The following is a 17,616-nucleotide window of genomic DNA, read 5'->3' as shown; positions in this document are numbered from 1 at the left end:
CCGACTCATGTTTCCCTGCACGAATAATGCGGCGGAATATGAAGCTCTGCTTCATGGTTTGCGACTGGCAAAAGAGATGAACCTAACCCGAGTCAGATGTTTTGGGGATTCAGATTTGGTGGCGCAACAGGTTTCGGGTACCTGGGACTCTCGGGATCCTATGATGGCGGCTTACAGACGAGCTATATCTGATGTGGCGGGCTATTTTCATGGATATCAGGTGGATCATGTTGATCGGCGACTCAACGAAGCAGCTGATGCCCTCTCGCGACTCGGCTCACACAGAAAACCGGTCCCCCCTAATGTTTTTTTGGATATCTTGCATAAACCGTCTGTGACTGTACCCACGGAGGAGGAGTTGGCGATACCAGATCCCGAGTCTCAGCTTGTGGCGGCTCTCCATGTCACTCCGGACTGGGCTCTTCCTTATCTGGCTTATCTCACTCGCGGCGAGTTACCCACCGACGAAGTTTTTGCTCGCCAGGTCGTTCGACGTAGCAAATCCATGGTCATCATTAATGGCGAGTTATATAAACGGAGTGCTTCTGGGGTCTTTCAGCGGTGTGTTTCCTCCGAGGAAGGATGCGCAATCCTAAATGACATTCATTCTGGAGACTGCGGGCATCATGCCGGGTCACATTCTTTGGTATGAAAGGCTTTTCGACATGGTTTCTTTTGGCTGACGGCTCATGCAGATGCAGAAGACATAGTACGGCGGTGCGAGGGGTGCCAACGATATGGGAGACAGGCTCATGTGCCGGCTCAAGAATTGAGGAAGATTCCCATTACTTGGCCCTTCGCGGTCTGGGGGTTGGACATGGTCGGTCCCTTTAAAATGTCCTCTAACAAGAAAACTCACTTATTGGTGGCAGTTGATAAGTTCACTAAATGGGTTGAGGCGGAACCTGTTGGAGCTTGCGATGCAGAGACAGCGGTCAAATTTCTGAAAAAGCTGATTTTCCGTTTTGGATATCCGCACAGTATTATCACGGACAATGGTACTAACTTGTCCCAAGGAGCGATGCTGGATTTTTGTCGTCGAGAACATATCCGGCTTGATGTTTGTGCAGTTGCTCACCCGCAGTCCAACGGGCAAGCAGAGCGGGCGAATCAAGAAGTCTTGCGAGGGATTAAACCTCGGCTCATGGTTCCCCTGGAAAGGACTCCAGGGTGTTGGGTTGAAGAATTACCTTCGGTATTGTGGAGCATTCGGACCACCCCGAATCGATCCACGGGGTTCACTCCTTTCTTTTTGGTCTATGGAGCAGAAGTTGTCCTCCCTACTGACATAAGACGTGATTCTCTTAGAGTCGCCGCATATGTGGAGCAAGATAATGAGCTGGTGCTTCAGGATTCCATGGATGCCTTGAAAGAGGCGCGTGACCTGGCTGCGGCTCGTTCGGCTATCTACCAGCTAGATCTGCGGCGCTATCATAATCGCCGGGTTAAGAGTCGGACTTTTTAGGAGGGCGACTTGGTACTTCGTCTGATACAAGATCGGGTAGGCATGCACAAGCTATCACCCCCTTGGGAAGGGCCGTTCGTCGTCAGCAAGAACCTCTGCAATGGGTCTTACAATTTGATGGATCTTCGGCCTAATCGACCGACTACAGAGGCTGAGTCAACTCACCCCTGGAATATTGCTCATTTGCGGCCTTACTACACTTGAGCTCTTAAAAGCTCCACGTTTTGTAAGTTTTTCAGTTTCATGATGAAGTAATAAAACACTCCCTGACTTGGGGGCTTCTTCGTTAAAAGAGTGCAAATTGTGTCATCCTGTTGCGACCTTATGAGCTGACAGAACATGCATTTAGGGTGGGTGCACGAGCTTTCTGACTCGCCTCCCCCTGTCGCGACCGTATGAGCCGACGAAAGCTGCATTTAGGGTGGGTGCACGAATTTTCTGACTCGCCTCCCCCTGTCGCGATCGTATGAGCCGACGAAACTTGCATTTAGGGTGGGTGCACGAGTTTTCTGACTCGCCTCCCCCTGTCGCGACCATATGAGTCGACGAAACCTGCATTTAGGGTGGGTGCACGAGTTTTCTGACTCGCCTCCCCCTGTCGCGACCGTATGAGCCGACGTAACTTGCATTTAGGGTGGGTGCACGAGTTTTCTGACTCGCCTCCCCCTGTCGCGATCGTATGAGCCGACGAAACTTGCATTTAGGGTGGGTGCACGAGCTTTCTGACTCGCCTCCCCCTGTCGCGACCGTATGAGCCGACGAAACCTGCATTTAGGGTGGGTGCACGAGCTTTCTGACTCGCCTCCCCCTGTCGCGACCGTATGAGCCGACGAAACTTGCATTTAGGGTGGGTGCACGAGCTTTCTGACTCGCCTCCCCCTGTCGCGACCGTATGAGCCGACGAAACTTGCATTTAGGGTGGGTGCACGAGCTTTCTGACTCGCCTCCCCCTGTCGCGACCGTATGAGCCGACGAAACCTGCATTTAGGGTGGGTGCATGAGCTTTCTGACTCGCCTCCCCCTGTCGCGACCGTATGAGCCGACGAAACTTGCATTTAGGGTTGGTGCACGAGCTTTCTGACTTGCCTCCCCCTGTCGCGACCGTATGGGCCGAAGAAACCTGCATTTAGGGTGGGTGCACGAGCTTTCTGACTCGCCTCCCCCTGTCGCGACCGTATGAGCCGACGAAACTTGCATTTAGGGTGGGTGCACGAGCTTTCTAACTCGCCTCCCCCTGTTGCGACCGTATGAGCCGACGAAACCTGCATTTAGGGTGGGTGCGCGAGTTTTCTGACTCGCCTCCCCCTGTCGGGACCGTATGAGCCGACGAAGTTACTTTTATTATGATCTTTCCCTTTTCTACATACTTGCTGAATCTACCCGTAGTTCATTTGTTTGCACAGATGATGTTTTCAAAGTTTACGACAGGAGGGTGCAAAGATTTGTTTCATCCTTGGCGGATTAAGCATTATAGAAGATTCTTATAAAGGCGGGCCAAATATTTCAAGTCGCCTTAAAAAGCAATATAAGGGTTTTTCGTCGCAGGAGATGTCATCAAAAAATAGTACTGACTATTACATGGCTCGCAGGCCAAATTCAGGAACGTCTACTTCGCTAAATCCTGGCGTGAGCTCTGACCAACTTCGATTTGTAAATCGCCCAATACCCAATTGCACCTGGCCAAAGCAGCAAAGTCGTCTTCATCGGTCAAAATTGGTGCCAAGTCTGCTTCCCAGTCGAAAGGATTCTTGGGTCGCCGAGGAATCAGGTTGGTCACCACGAAGGTTGGCGGGCTGACTTTCTTATTCTTAGTGTCATAAGCCGCCTGGTACTTCGTTAGATCAAGGCTTGCGGCGAGTCGAGTTGCAGCCAGCCGAGAATCCTTGACAACCTTCTGGTAATCCTCTTCAACAAATTCTGATCCATCGTCTTTAAGCTGAGGGAAGCCAGCGGCTACTTCTTCTAGATTGATCAACGGGGCATACGCTAAGCAGCGACTCAGGGCAGTCAGGACACCTTTCCGGGCGGCTGACCGAGTTAACTCGCCAATCTGGGGAGGAAGTGTGGACAAACATCCAAGTACCTTCTTGATGGAAGTAATAGGCTCTTTGGCACCCATTACAGCTTTGACGGTCAACACACTGCCTGTGTACAGCTGCTCTGTCAGCGTATAAATCGCCTTCAGCATCAACACACAATCTTCTTGCAGGTTGGCGACTCTTGGACCTGGAATTTGATGATTAGTGATTTAACATCAGAAATTTGAGTACAAAAAAGGGGGGATAAGATTGAAGATTTAGGTAAGGCTTACCAAAGATGGCTTGCATCATGTTAGAGATATGACGTTTTAAGCCGGATAACTCCTGTTGAACAGTCGCCAGCTTCGCTTCAACTTTCTCTGCTCTCTTCAAAGCGGCGTTTTGGTCAGCTTGAGTTTTTTTAACTCAGCTTTGAGTTTTTCCAGTTCGGCCAGAGCCAATTTATACTTCTCTTCCGACTGAGTTCGGGCGTCTTGTTGTTTAGCTAAGTTTTTCCTTAAATCGCCCAGTGCCAATTCGGTCTGAGCAAGGTTTTCCTATTGAAAGTTTAAAATAAAGACAAGTCTCAGAATTACTGCAAAGCCATATCCCTGACACTTGGGGGCTAATGTATAATTTTTTCAGGAGAAATTATACAGAAATCAAGACCCGGCTCATCTTTTTTATTGATGACCCGGTCCTTGGGGGTTACTGGTCACGAAGCTTTTTCTAAATTTTCAAGACCCGACTCATCTTTTTTATTGATGACTCGGCCCTTGGGGGTTACTGGTCACGAAGCTTTTTCTAAATTTTCAAGACCCGGCTCATCTTTTTTATTGATGACCCGGCCCTTGGGGGTTACTGGTCGCGAAGTGGGAGGAGAATTCTGCAAGAATTATATATCAATAATACAGGCGGGTTACAAATATGATGCAAAGAAGCACGAATAATAGTTACTCATAAAAGTACCTCGCTTGGCTTTCTTTTGTTTGTTGCTGGTAAACCAGATATCAGATCGCCAGAGTGACTTTGTGTCTTCCGGTTTGAGGCGTGCTGTCTTTTCTTCAGTAAGAAATTTGGGTCCAAATGAGCATTTGGATGTGAGAAGGGGACTTTCCCACATATTCGCCGGGCCGGCTTAGGTGGAGAAGGAGATGAATCGGAGGAAACAGAAATTACCTCAACAGAGTCTTCTTGACTTTCGTTATCTTCATTCTATTACAAGGAGAGAGAAAGATATAAATAAAAGGTCAAAAGTGATAGGTGGCGAGTGAAAAGAGGACGGATTGGTACCTTTGAAAGTGCATCGCCGACTTGAGATTCGTCGACTTCAGATGGCTCAGCCGCAGTAGATTTACCTTTGCCCTTGGCTTTCTTAGAGGGCAGCTTAGCAGTTTTCATGGCTTGCTTTTTAGGTCTCCTGGACCAGAACTTATCGCCTTTCTGGAAAGGTATATATTATGAAATCATGATGGCAATAAAACACAAGGGATAAAAACCAAGGGCGGCTCAGTTTTGGTTATCTTGGGCGCCGGGTTAATCTTGCAAAAGGGCTTAAGGCCGATTTGGCCGCACTTTCCTGCAGGCTCGCCGGTCAGCTTTTGGATGATGGCAACGATGTCTTTTTCTGTTAATGCTGTGTGAAAGTAGCATTGAGGATGATCCAGAGTGCCGTCAAATTCACACATCAGACCATCTCGGCGGCTCAAAGGAAGAATCCGCCATTCGACCCAGTAGCGGATCAGGTCAACCCCGGTAAGACCATTGTTCGTCAGGGATCTCAGTTCAGACAATATTGGGATGAACTCCGACTCTTCTTCCTCGGTGAGCTTGTCTGGGAGCTTGAAGTTGACCGGAAGGCGGGTTGGCCTGTAACCCAGAAGCTTATTCTCACCAGCAGGGGACGTTTCTTGACAATAAAACCAAGATTCGCCCCAGCCCTTGGGATGGCTAGGCATGATGAGTGAAGGGAACGGACTATCCCTACGGCGCTGGACGTTGACGCCGCCGAGTTCCAAACTGGGGCCATTGTGGAATTCCGTCTGGCGATTCAGATGAAAAAAATGCCAGAATAGAGGGACGGAAGGCTCGATCCGCAGATAAGCTTCGCAAAGAACTTGGAACTGGCTCAAATTGCTTATGGAATTGGGTCCCAGATCCTGGAGTCGGACGTTCATGAAGGTCAAAGCGTCCCTAAGAAATTTCGATCAGGGCGGCTTAAAACTCCATTCCAAATGTTCCACAAAAACTACTATTTCCCCTTCTTTGGGGTTAGGGAGATCTTCTCCCAACCCGGTGCGCCATCCAATGACATCTTGAGGATCCAAACAGCCCTCTTTCACATAATTAGCTAAGACAGCGTCATCGACCTTGGTAGGAAGCCAGTCACTCTTGAAAACGGCGCCCATGCTACAAGTAGGTAAAAGTATGATATTACATGTCTTGAACATCTACTATATGGGATGGAGTCGGTTCATTTAACCCGCCAGAGCAAGAGGCCGGGTTGGGCTGCTTTGGCGACTTATGGAAGTAGGGCTATTCCCAAAGGCTACATTTCTGCGGATGCTAAAATCTATTCGTTCCGAAACACTAAGGGGGGAATGAAGGCTACAAACGGCTTTTCGCAAACAGTAAATGAGGAATGGATCTACCAAACAGATGTGAAAACCTATGAATATAACTGAGCACGAAAAATTTATTATCAAGTGACGCCCCTCGTTTGGTGAAGACATTGTGTTCAAAAATTCGCAAGTACAGCAGATAGTTAAAGTTATTCAGGGCACTGGCTACCCTATCGGTGCTCGGACTAATCGATTCGAGGGAAATGAATAACTGTGAGCGAAAAGCTTTGAAGCTATGGCAATGGCGAAAGCACAAGCAAGGAATGAACCTACTCCTAAGAAGGTGAATGTAGGCCTAACCTGATGCTCTCGATCGAAGAAGGCCGGCGGTGACGGAGATCGTTGAAGAAGCGCGGAGGTCTCGACGAACGAAGAGATCTTCGGCGGCGGCGGAGTTCGAGGCGAGCCACGAGGTGGTCGGTGATGATGTGATGGACAATGGCGGCGGACGGATCGCCCGAAGTGCGAAGCTTGACGATGACAACGGCTTGCGGGCGGCGCTGAAGCTTCTCGGACGAGGGCGGAAGTTGCGGCCGGCGGCGGAGCCCTCGGGAAGCGATGAGGCCTTTTGCTGTGATAATGGGGGGGACTGACGAGACTGGTAGGTGGGAAGCGCCAGCCCTGTCCCTTCCGTCTATTTATCAGGACGGGCGCTGGAATCGAGGCGCCGTTAGCGGTAACCGTTGGGGAATAAAAAGATTCGCCATAATGACGTCCGAAGATTTTGGGATAACGATGCACTAAAGATCCGTTGGGATTATGTTAATTTTCCCGAGAATCGAGGGATAAGAAGATGCCAACAGGAAATGGTTTGGCGACTCAAAGAGTTTTTCGGTGCCAGATGGCGAGTTACAGTTTCTGACGTATGGAGAAGGACGAAGGAGTGAATCACCTTCAACTGAGCGGAAGCATTGGCGTGAAAGTTCAAGTCAATCTGGGGCCTAATGTTGGGGGTATTACTTATTAAGTGACCCGCCCAAGATGGGCCGGGTTACTTATAAGGCGATTCATCCTTTAGGTTACTTGGGCTTCAGCCTGGGCGGTTCAAGGCCGCGGGACGGTTATGATTTTTGGAAGGTCTCCGGGTTTTGAAGGACGGCGACTTAGAGATTACAATGGTCACGATTTGTAAGGAGGAAGGGACTCTTGTAAACCCTAAGGCCTCGACCTATATATAAAGGCGAGTCTTAAGGAGGAGAGGGGGGTTAGAAAATCATCGACTGCTAGGTTAGGCGAGTTACGCCTCCCTTGTAATTGAATCCACATCAATACACACAAAGCAGGACGTAGGCTATTACCTCCTCTTGAGGGGCCGAACCTGGGTAAATCGCCGTGTTCCTCCCGTTTAACCCCTTTGAGTCGCCACCAAGGTGCGATGGCTCCAGTACTAAGTCCTTTCACGAGGACATCTGCAGTGACAAAACCACGACAATCGCGCAACCAAGATAGCATCGAAGCTGAGAGTCAAATCACATCTTATGAAAAATGTGCTTGGAAGCTTAAAAAGGGGAATATCCACTCGTCAATTTTTTTTTAATTTTTTGTGAGCATGATACGTCTCCATCGTATCTAATTTTCCAAACTCTTTTGCCTTGTTTTGGACTCTAATTTGCATGATTTGAATGGAACTAACCCGGACTGATGCTGTTTTCAGCAGAATTGCCATGGTGTTGTTTTTGCGCAGAAATAAAAGTTCTCGGAATGACCTAGAAATTTACGAGGATTTTTTGTGTAATATATAAAAAATACCGGCGCAAGAATTACCTGAAGGGACGGAGCCAGGAGCCCACAAGCCCAGGAGGCGCACCCCCAGGCCGCGCCTGGCGGGCTTGTGAGGCCCTCGTGGCTCCGCAACCTCCAACACCTCTATATATTCTCTTTCGCCCAGAAAAAATTAAGATAGAAGAGTTCATCGCGTTTCACGACACGGAGACGCCGCCACCACCCGTTCTTCCTCTGCAGGGCAGATCTGGAGTCCGTTCTGGGCTCCGGAGAGGGGAAATCGACGCCGTCGTCATCACCAACCATCCTTCATCGCCAATTCCATGATGCTTTTCACCGCTCGTGAGTAATCTCATCGTAGGCTTGCTATACGATGATCGGTTGGATGAGATCTATCATGTAATTGAGTTAGTTTTGATGGGGTTTGACCCCTAGTATCCACTATGTTCTAAGATTGAAGTTGCTACTACTTTGCTATGCTTAATGCTTGTCACTAGGGCCCGAGTGCCATGATTTAAGATGTGAACCTATTATGTTTTCATCCATATATGTGTGTTCTTGATCCTATCTTGCAAGTTGTAGTCACCTACTATGTGTTATGACCAGGCAACCCCGGAGTGACAATAGCCGGAACCACTCCCGGAGATGACCATAGTATGAGGCGTTCATGTATTCACTATGTGCTCATGCTTTGTTCCGGTTCTCCATTAAAAGGAGACCTTAATATCCCTTAGTTTCCATTAGGTCCCCGCTGCCACGGGAGGGATGGACAATAGATGTCATGAAAGTTCTTTTCCATAAGCATGTATGACTAAATACGGAATACATGCCTACATTATATTGATGAACTGGAGCTAGTTAAATATCACCCCATGTTATACCTGTTAAATGATGAATGTCATCCGACATAATTATCCATCACCGATCCAATGCCTACGAGTCTTTTCCTACTGTTCCTTGCTAAGTTACTTTACCGCTACTGCTGTCATTGCTGCTACTGTTACCGCTACTGCTTTCACTGCTGCTAGTGTTACCGCTGCTACCGTTACTATCACACTACTTTGCTACTGAAACTTTGCTGCAGATACTAAGTCTTTTAGGTGTGGTTGAATTGAGAACTCAATAGCTAATACTCGAGAATATTCTTTGGCTTCCCCTTGTGTCGAATCAACAAATTTCGGTTGAATACTCTACCCTCGAAAACTGTTGCGATCCTCTATACTTGTGGGTTATCAAGACTATTTTCTGGCGCCGTTGTCGGGGAAGCATAGCTCTATTCTCTGAGTCACTTGGGATTGACGTCTGTTGATCACTATGAGGAATCCGAGAGATCCAAAAACTAAAGTCTTGCCCTCAATTACGAGGACAGGTAAGGAACTGCCATCTAGCTCTGCACTTGATTCACCTTCAGTTATGAGTAAATTTGCGACACCACCACCTATTGGTAATTCTGATATGTCGCATGCGCTTGATGATGCTACTTTTGCTATCCATGATGCTTATGGTGATGCTTTGCTTGATACTTCTTTGCCACTGGGTGCATTTCTTGATGCACAAATTGCTAGAGTTGCTGCTGAATGTGATGATACTTCTGAAACTGATGAAATTATTGAAGTAGAACCTGTTGTTTCACCTGTTATAACTAGCTCTCCTAGATATGAATTTCCTAATATACCCGAGGGTTATGTTATGGAGGGAGAGGTAGCTTAAGACTTTCTTGCTTGTATGGATAGCTATGATCTTGAGAATTTATTACGCAAGTGGAAAGAAAAATCTCTGAATGCTAGAATGATATACGATCCTAAGTTTTCTACTTCGCCCATCTTTGTTAGCGATAAGGATTATGAATTCTCTGTTGATCCTGAGTTGACCACTTTGGTTGAATCTGATCCTTTTCATGGTTATGAGTCTGAAACGGTTGTAGCACATCTTACTAAGCTGAATGATATAGCCACCCTATTCACGAGTGAGGAAATTTTTTGCCATTACTATATCCTTAAGTTGTTGCCTTTCTCGCTAAAGGGTGATGCTAAGACTTGGTTTACTTCTCTTGCTCCTGGTTGTGTGCGTAGTCCCCAGGATATGATATACTAGTTCTCTGAGAAATATTTTCCTGCACATAGGAAACAAGCTGCCTTGCAGGATATATATAACTTTGTGCAAGTTGAAGAAGAGAGTCTCCCACAAGCTTGGGGGAGGCTTGTCCAGTTACTGAATGCTTTGCCTGATCACCCTCTTGAGAAAAATGAAATACTTGATATCTTTTATAATGGACTAACCGATGCTTCTAGGGACCACCTAGATAGTTGTGCTGGTTGTGTTTTCAGGGAACGAACTGTGGAACAAGCTGAAATTCTGTTGAATAATATCTTGAGCAACGATAATGCTTGGACTATTCCCGAACCACCTCCGAAGCCTACTCCAAAGAAAAGGGGTATTCCATTCCTCAGTCCTGAAGATATGCAAGAAGCCAAGAAATCTATGCAAGAGAAAGGTATTAAATTTGAAGATGTTAAGAATCTACCACCTATTGAAGAAATACATGGTGTTGATAACCCGACACACGTAGTAGAGGTAATTTCTCCTCGTAGATTCAACGAGAGTGATATTCCTTATGATAAACCTGCTAGCTTATGCTTAGATGAATTTGATAACTTTGTTGCCAAACAACGAAGTTTCAATGATTATCTTAGCAGACAATTGGAACAAAATGCTCGCATGATTAATCATATAAGCGTTTGTGTGGATAGAAATGTCAATGATCTTAAGCTTTTGAGTAAACATGCCTCTATGGTCACTACTCAAGTAGAACAAGTACTTAAGGCTCAAAATGACTTGCTTAATGAGTTGAATGACAATTCTTTTAGAGTCGTAACTAGAGGTGGTAGAATGACTCAGGAACCTTTGTACCCTGAGGGCCGTCCTAAGAGAATTGAACAAGATTCTGAAGGAGCTAATACTGAGGCACCTAGTCATCCTGGTAATAGGAAGAAAAAGAAAGATGATAGGAACTTGCATGCTAGCAAACCTGTTGCTGTTACATGTGAGAATCCAAATGATGTCTCTGTTTCTGATGTCGAAACACAATCTGGTGATGAACACGAGCGTAGTGATAATATTGATAGTGGTGTTCATGTTGATGCTCAACCTAGTAATGATAAGGATGTGGAGATTGAACGTTCTGTTGATCTTGATAACCCACAACCTAAGAACAGGAAATATGATAAGAACGACTTTATTGCCAGGAAGCATGGTAAAGAAAGTGAATCATGGGTTCGGAAACCCATGCCCTTTCCTCCCAAACCATCCAAGAAAAAGGATGATGAAGATTTTGAGCGCTTTGTTGAAATGATTAGACCCGTCTTTCTGCAAATGCGTTTGACAGATATGCTCAAAATGTCTCCTTATGCTAAGTACATGAAAGATATTGTGCCTAATAAAAGGAAGCTACCTGAGGTTGAGATTTCCACCATGCTTGCTAATTACACCTTCAAGGGTGGAACTCCTAAGAAACTAGGTGATCCCGCAGTGCCCACTATACCTTGCTACATTAAAGGAAATTATGTTAGAACTGCTTCATGCGATCTTGGAGCTGGTGTTAGTGTTATGCCTCTCCCTTTATATCGTAGACTTGAATTGGATAAGTTGACACCCACTGAAATGTCTTTGCAAATGGCCGACAAAACGACTGCTTTTCCTATCGACATTTGCGAGGATGTGCCTATTGTGGTCACTAACGTTACTATCTTAACGGATTTCGTTATTTTGGATATTCCCGAGGATGATGCCATGGCGGTCATCCTTGGAAGACCCTTTTTAAACACTACAGGGGTTGTTATTGATTGCAACAAAGGCAATGTCACTTTCCATGTTAATGGTAATGAGCACACGGTGCACTTTCCGAAGAAACAATATCGAGTACATTGCATCAATGCGATTGAAAAATCTTCATCAATTCTTATTGGAAGCTTTCAATAACCTATACCTAATGTACGGTGAAGTATGATTTACTTGTTGGGGATATGCACATCCCCGTTGAGGTAACCTAGTGATTATTCAAAAATTCTCCGGTTTTATGTGATTCGAGAAAAGTTTGTCAAGGAGACTTGATCAACCTCATTGACGGATTTATTTTGATGACCATGAGATGGATGAATCTAGAAGTCAAAACCTTCTGCTCCCAACTTTTACTTTGTGTTGTTTAGAAGAAAAATGATAAATTTAACTTTATTTCTGTTGTTTTCTGCTTTTTCCGTCCCGTAGAAAAGTGTCTCGAAAATAAAAGTTCTTCAAATACCCTGAAAATCAAGTATGATTTTTTCTGGAATTTTTGAAAAATTCTGAGACAAAGAGCTAGTCAGTGGGATGCACCAGTGGGCCACAAGCCCAGGAGGCGCGGGCACCCCGACTAGCCACGCCTGGCAGGCTTGTGGGGCCCACGTGACCCCCTCCACTTATTCCAGCTTCCATCTCGTTCTTCTACCTCTTGAAAAAAAATCATTCCACAGCTCAAACCCGTGTTCTTGCTCTTCTTGCTGCATTTTTCGATCTCCTTGTGCAAAGCCCCATTCACCAAACTGTTTTGGGGAATTGTTCCTTGGTATGTGACTCCTCCATTGGTCCAATTAGTTTTTGCTCTAGTGCTTTATTCGTTGCATATTTTTGCTGCCTTGGTGACCCTGTTTTTGAGCTTTGCATGTTAATTTTAGTTGGCCCCAAGTAGTTTTGATGCATGATATGGCCTCTAGGCACTTGTAGGAGTAGTTTCTATGAGTTTTGTTGAGCCTTGTTCACTTTTCTTTTGAGTCACTAGAAATTTTAGAAAAAGAAGATGTTCAGGAGAAACTATCATGGTGGTTCCTCAAGCAAAAGGGGTCCCCGTCTCTCGATTCGGGAGCCCTATCCTAATCAGCCGAGGAACGCACAGGTACAATCATGTGAATGGCCTTCCGATGAATTCATGATTGATGCAGGTTTCAAGGACGAGTTTGATACATTTGTTCACAATGCCGGGCTCGAAGAATTCATCTCCAACAAATGTGAACAGTATACTACACTCACTGCCTCTTTTGTTCGTAGATTCAAATTTTCAGTTGGCCGTGACTCATCCATACTGTTTGATCTTTATGACAAATCGTATACCATGGATTTAGAGGATTTTAATAGAATTTGCAAGATACCTGATTGGGGTAGTCCCAATGAGCCTCCTAAGTCTTCGGTTAGAGATTTTATTTCTAGTATAACTGTTGGAGAAACTAGAGATATTACGCAGGCTACCATGGGGAGCATTCACTTCCCTGCCTTACATTATTTTCCCCTCTTCATATGTAGATGCATTAAAGGCAAGATTGAGCATTTTCATCTCTGCGCACCTGACCTTAGTATTCTTAAGAGCGCAGTAATGGGTGATAGAAGTTTCAACATGGGAGCTATAATCGCGAGCAGGCTAAATAACAATGCTAATGAAGGGGATTTCTTTGGTGGGATCTATGCCACTCGCATAGCAAATTTTCTTGGAATACCCATCCGCACAGGAGATCCCCCGCTCCATATTAATATTTAACCGACAGCGTGTTTTCCATATTACCCTTCCTGCTCCTTCCTTCTTTGACTTTCAAGTAAAACGACGATATTACATAACCAAAGGAGAGGCAGAGGAGTATGAGAGGGAGGCGAAGGCTGCTCGCCTCCGTGAGGCAGCTATTCAGGCGGTAGATGCCGCGTTCCCATACAACCCCCATTATGATTTTGGATATCGCCTGGACCAGCCGTAGGAGTAGACCAACTTAGGCCAAAAGCCTAAGCTTGGGGGAGTATGGGTTTCTCACCCACTTTATATTCTTGCTCACACTTTCACTTTGATAGTCGGTGTTCACACTTTTCCATTGTATCATCCATGCTAGTTCATTTCTTTTTCTCGCTTTCTTCTCGTGTGTTTGTTTAAATTGAGAAAAAAATAGTTGTAAGTTTACTTTCCAGCTTGCTTAGTGGTAATTAGAGAGAAAACCCAAAAAGATTTCCCGTTCTTCTTTTGCTTGTTGGGAGCTTTTCCGTGTAAATAGTTTTCTTTTTCTTTGGGTCAAGGTAGAAGACCATGATTAAAATGTTTAGTGGCTCTCACTTGCATAGTTGTTTATTCATCAAAGAGCCATATTACTTTGTCTTCTGCTCTGAGTTTGCTTGAAGATTCCAGCTTAGTCCAATGCACGAACACTCTTATTACTATTCACATCATTCGGTCGTGCAAGTGAAAGGCAATAATGACGATATATGATGAAGTGACTGAGCCTGGAAAAGCTGGTATGAACTCGACCTATTTTATTTCTGTAAATATGACTAGCTCATCGTTCCTAATTCAGCATTGTTGTGAGAGAAACATGTTTGCAATGACAACTTAGAGATCATAGTTTCTGATGCCATGCTTAATTAGCTAGGAGCTTATAATGGTTTGTCTTGGATGCCAACATGAATTTCAAGATGATTATGATGTAGTATGATAGGATGGTATCCTCCTTTGAATGATTCAAGCGGCTTGACTTGGCATATGTTCACGCATGTAGTTGAAACAAAATCAACATAGCCTCTATGATATTCATGTTTATGGTGATTTATATCCTACTCATGCTTGCACTCAACGTTGGTTAATTTCAATGCATATTGATGACTGTTGTCCCTCTTTAGTTGGTCACTTCCCAGTCTTTTGCTAGCCTTCACTTGTACTAAAGCGGGAATACTGCTTGTGCTTCCACTTCCATAAACCGAAGTTGTTCCATATGAGTCCACCATACCTAGCTACATGCGGTATCTACCTGCCGTTCCAAGTAAATTTGCATGTGCCACTCTCTATATCTTCAAGTAATAATCTGTTTTGTACGACCGAACCGCTCATGTGGTTACAAAGGGCAGTCAGTATCTTCCATGCTAGGCGTGTTATCCTCGATACGTGTTTATTCACTATCACTCACGAGAAAGGGGCCGGTAATCGGAATGCCCAGTTCCATGCTCAAATCGAAAAAATAATTGCAAACAAAACTCCCCCTGGATTGTTGTTAGTATGGATGGCACCCGAGGATTCGGCTAGTCGTGGAGTGTGATTGATCGGTGGTGGGCGAGTCAAAACTTTAATTTTCTGTTTGGGAATTGCCTATAATATGTGTAGCATGGAAGATGGTGAAAACTCTTGGTCATCGCGTTGACAATGAAAGCATGCCACCCAAAATTATTTATCTCTGTTTTAAAAGCTTGAGCTCTGGCACCTCTGCAAATCAATACTTCCCTGTACGAAGGGCCTATCTACTTACGTTTCTGTTGAGTCATCCTCTTGTTTTAAAAGCACCAGTTAGAGACCACCTCCGTCATTTTTATGCTTTTCTATTAATTGATATTGAGTATGACTGTGACTGGATCTTCTTTGCCATGAATTACAATGTTCAGTCAGCCCTTGGTCTTTGAAGGTGCTCTGCATTTATGTTTTGCGGTCTTAGAAAGGGCTAGCGAGATACCATCTGTTCATATTGCTTCATGATTGTTTTGATTCAAGTGTTAATGTTTGAAACTTATTATTATTGCTCGCTAGTTGATTATGCCGTTGATATGAGTACACCAATAGACCTAAATGTCATTGCTTATGTGGTTAGTTTATGATCTTGCTGAAAATCTGAATATGAGTTAGACATAATTACAACACCAAGGTCAAACAGAGTTCGTAAAAGTTTTTCTTTTGTCTCTTTCAGTTTGTCAACTGAATTGCTTGAGGACAAGAAAGGCTTTAATCTTGGGGGAGTTGATACGTATCCATCGTATCTACTTTTCCAAACTCTTTTGCCCTTGTTTTGGACTCTAAGTTGCATGATTTGAATGGAACTAACCCGGACTGATGCTGTTTTCAGCAGAATTGCCATGGTGTTGTTTTTGCGCAGAAATAAAAGTTCTCGGAATGACCTAGAAATTTACGAGGATTTTTTGTGTAATATATTAAAAATACCGGCGCAAGAATTACCTGAAGGGACGGAGCCAGGAGCCCAGAAGCGTAGGAGGCACGCCCCCTGGCCACGGCTAGCAGGCTTGTGAGGCCCTCGTGGCTCCGCAGCCTCCAACTCCAGCTCTATATATTCTCTTGCGCCCAGAAAATATTAGGAGAGAAGATTTCATCGCGTTTCATGACACGGAGCCGCCACCACCACCTGTTCTTCCTCTGGAGGGCAGATCTGGAGTCCGTTCTGGGCTCCGAAGAGGGGAAATCAACGCCATCGTTATAACCAACCATCCTTCATCGCCAATTCCATGATGCTCTTCACTGTTCGTGAGTAATCTCATCATAGGCTTGCTGGAAGGTGATGGGTTGGATGAGATCTATCATGTAATCGAGTTAGTTTTGATGGGGTTTGACCCCTAGTATCCACTATGTTCTAAGATTGATGTTGCTACTACTTCGCTATGCTTAATGCTTGTCACTAGGGCCCGAGTTCCATGATTTCAGATCTGAACCTATTATGTTTTCATCCATATATGTTAGTTCTTGATCCTATCTTGCAAGTTGTAGTCACCTACTATGTGTTAGGACCCGGCAACCTCGGAGTGACAATAGCTGGAACCACTCCCGGAGATGACCATAATATAAGGAGTTCACGTATTCACTATGTGCTAATGCTTTGTTCCGGTTCTCTATTAAAAGGAGACCTTAATATACCTTAGTTTCCCTTAGGACCCCGCTGCCACGGGAGGGATGGACAATAGATGTCATGCAAGTTCTTTTCCATAAGCATGTATGACTAAATACGGAATACATGCCTACATTATATTGACGAACTGGAGCTAGTTAAATATCACCCCATGTTATAACTGCTACATGATTAATATCATCCGACAAAATTATCCATCACCGATCCAATGCCTACGAGTCTTTTCCTACTGTTCCTTGCTAAGTTACTTTACCGCTACTACTGTCACTGCTGCTACTGTTACCGCTAATGCTGTCACTGCTGCTACTATTACCGCTGCTACCGTTACTATCACACTACTTTGCTACTGAAACTTTGCTGCTGATACTAAGTCTTTCAGGTGTGGTTGAATTGACAACTCAACTGCTAATACTCGAGAATATTCTTTGGCTTCCCTTGTGCCGAATCAACAAATTTGGGTTGAATACTCTACCCTCAAAAACTGTTGCGACCCCCTATACTTGTGGGTTATCAGAGCATCACGCGGTTTTTTCGTATTGTGAACCTCAACAGGTGCAGGAAGCGCTTGATGATGAGAATTGTCTTATGGCCATGCATGAAGAACTGAACAACTTTGAGCGTAATCAAGTCTGGGAATTAGTGCCAAGAACAAAGGAGGAACAGAATGTCATTGGGACCAAATGGATCTTGAAAAACAAGCAAGATGCCAATGGGATTGTGGTTTGAAACAAGGCAAGATTGGTGGCTCAAGGCTACTCCCAAGTCGAGGGTATCGACTACGGTGAAACCTTTGCCCGTGTTGCTCGTCTAGAATCTATTCACATGCTGCTTGCATTTGCATCTCATCATGATTTCAAATTACAACAAATGGATGTGAAAAGTGCTTTTCTTAATGGTCATTTAAATGAGTTGGTACATGTCAAACAACCCCCGGGATTCGGACATCCCAATCCCCCCAATCATGTATACAAACTTAATAAGGCACTCTATGGCCTTAAACAAGCCCCATGTGCGTGGTATGAGTTCCTTACCGAGTTGTTACAAGATTGTGGGTTTGAAATTGGGAAGATTGATCCCACTCTTTTTACCAAGAAGGTCAAAGGGGATTT

The sequence above is a fragment of the Hordeum vulgare genome, chromosome 3H (assembly GCF_904849725.1).
Source record: "Hordeum vulgare subsp. vulgare chromosome 3H, MorexV3_pseudomolecules_assembly, whole genome shotgun sequence".
Taxonomy (NCBI): Eukaryota; Viridiplantae; Streptophyta; class Magnoliopsida; order Poales; family Poaceae; genus Hordeum; species Hordeum vulgare.
Note: the sequence above shows the minus strand (reverse complement) of the source record.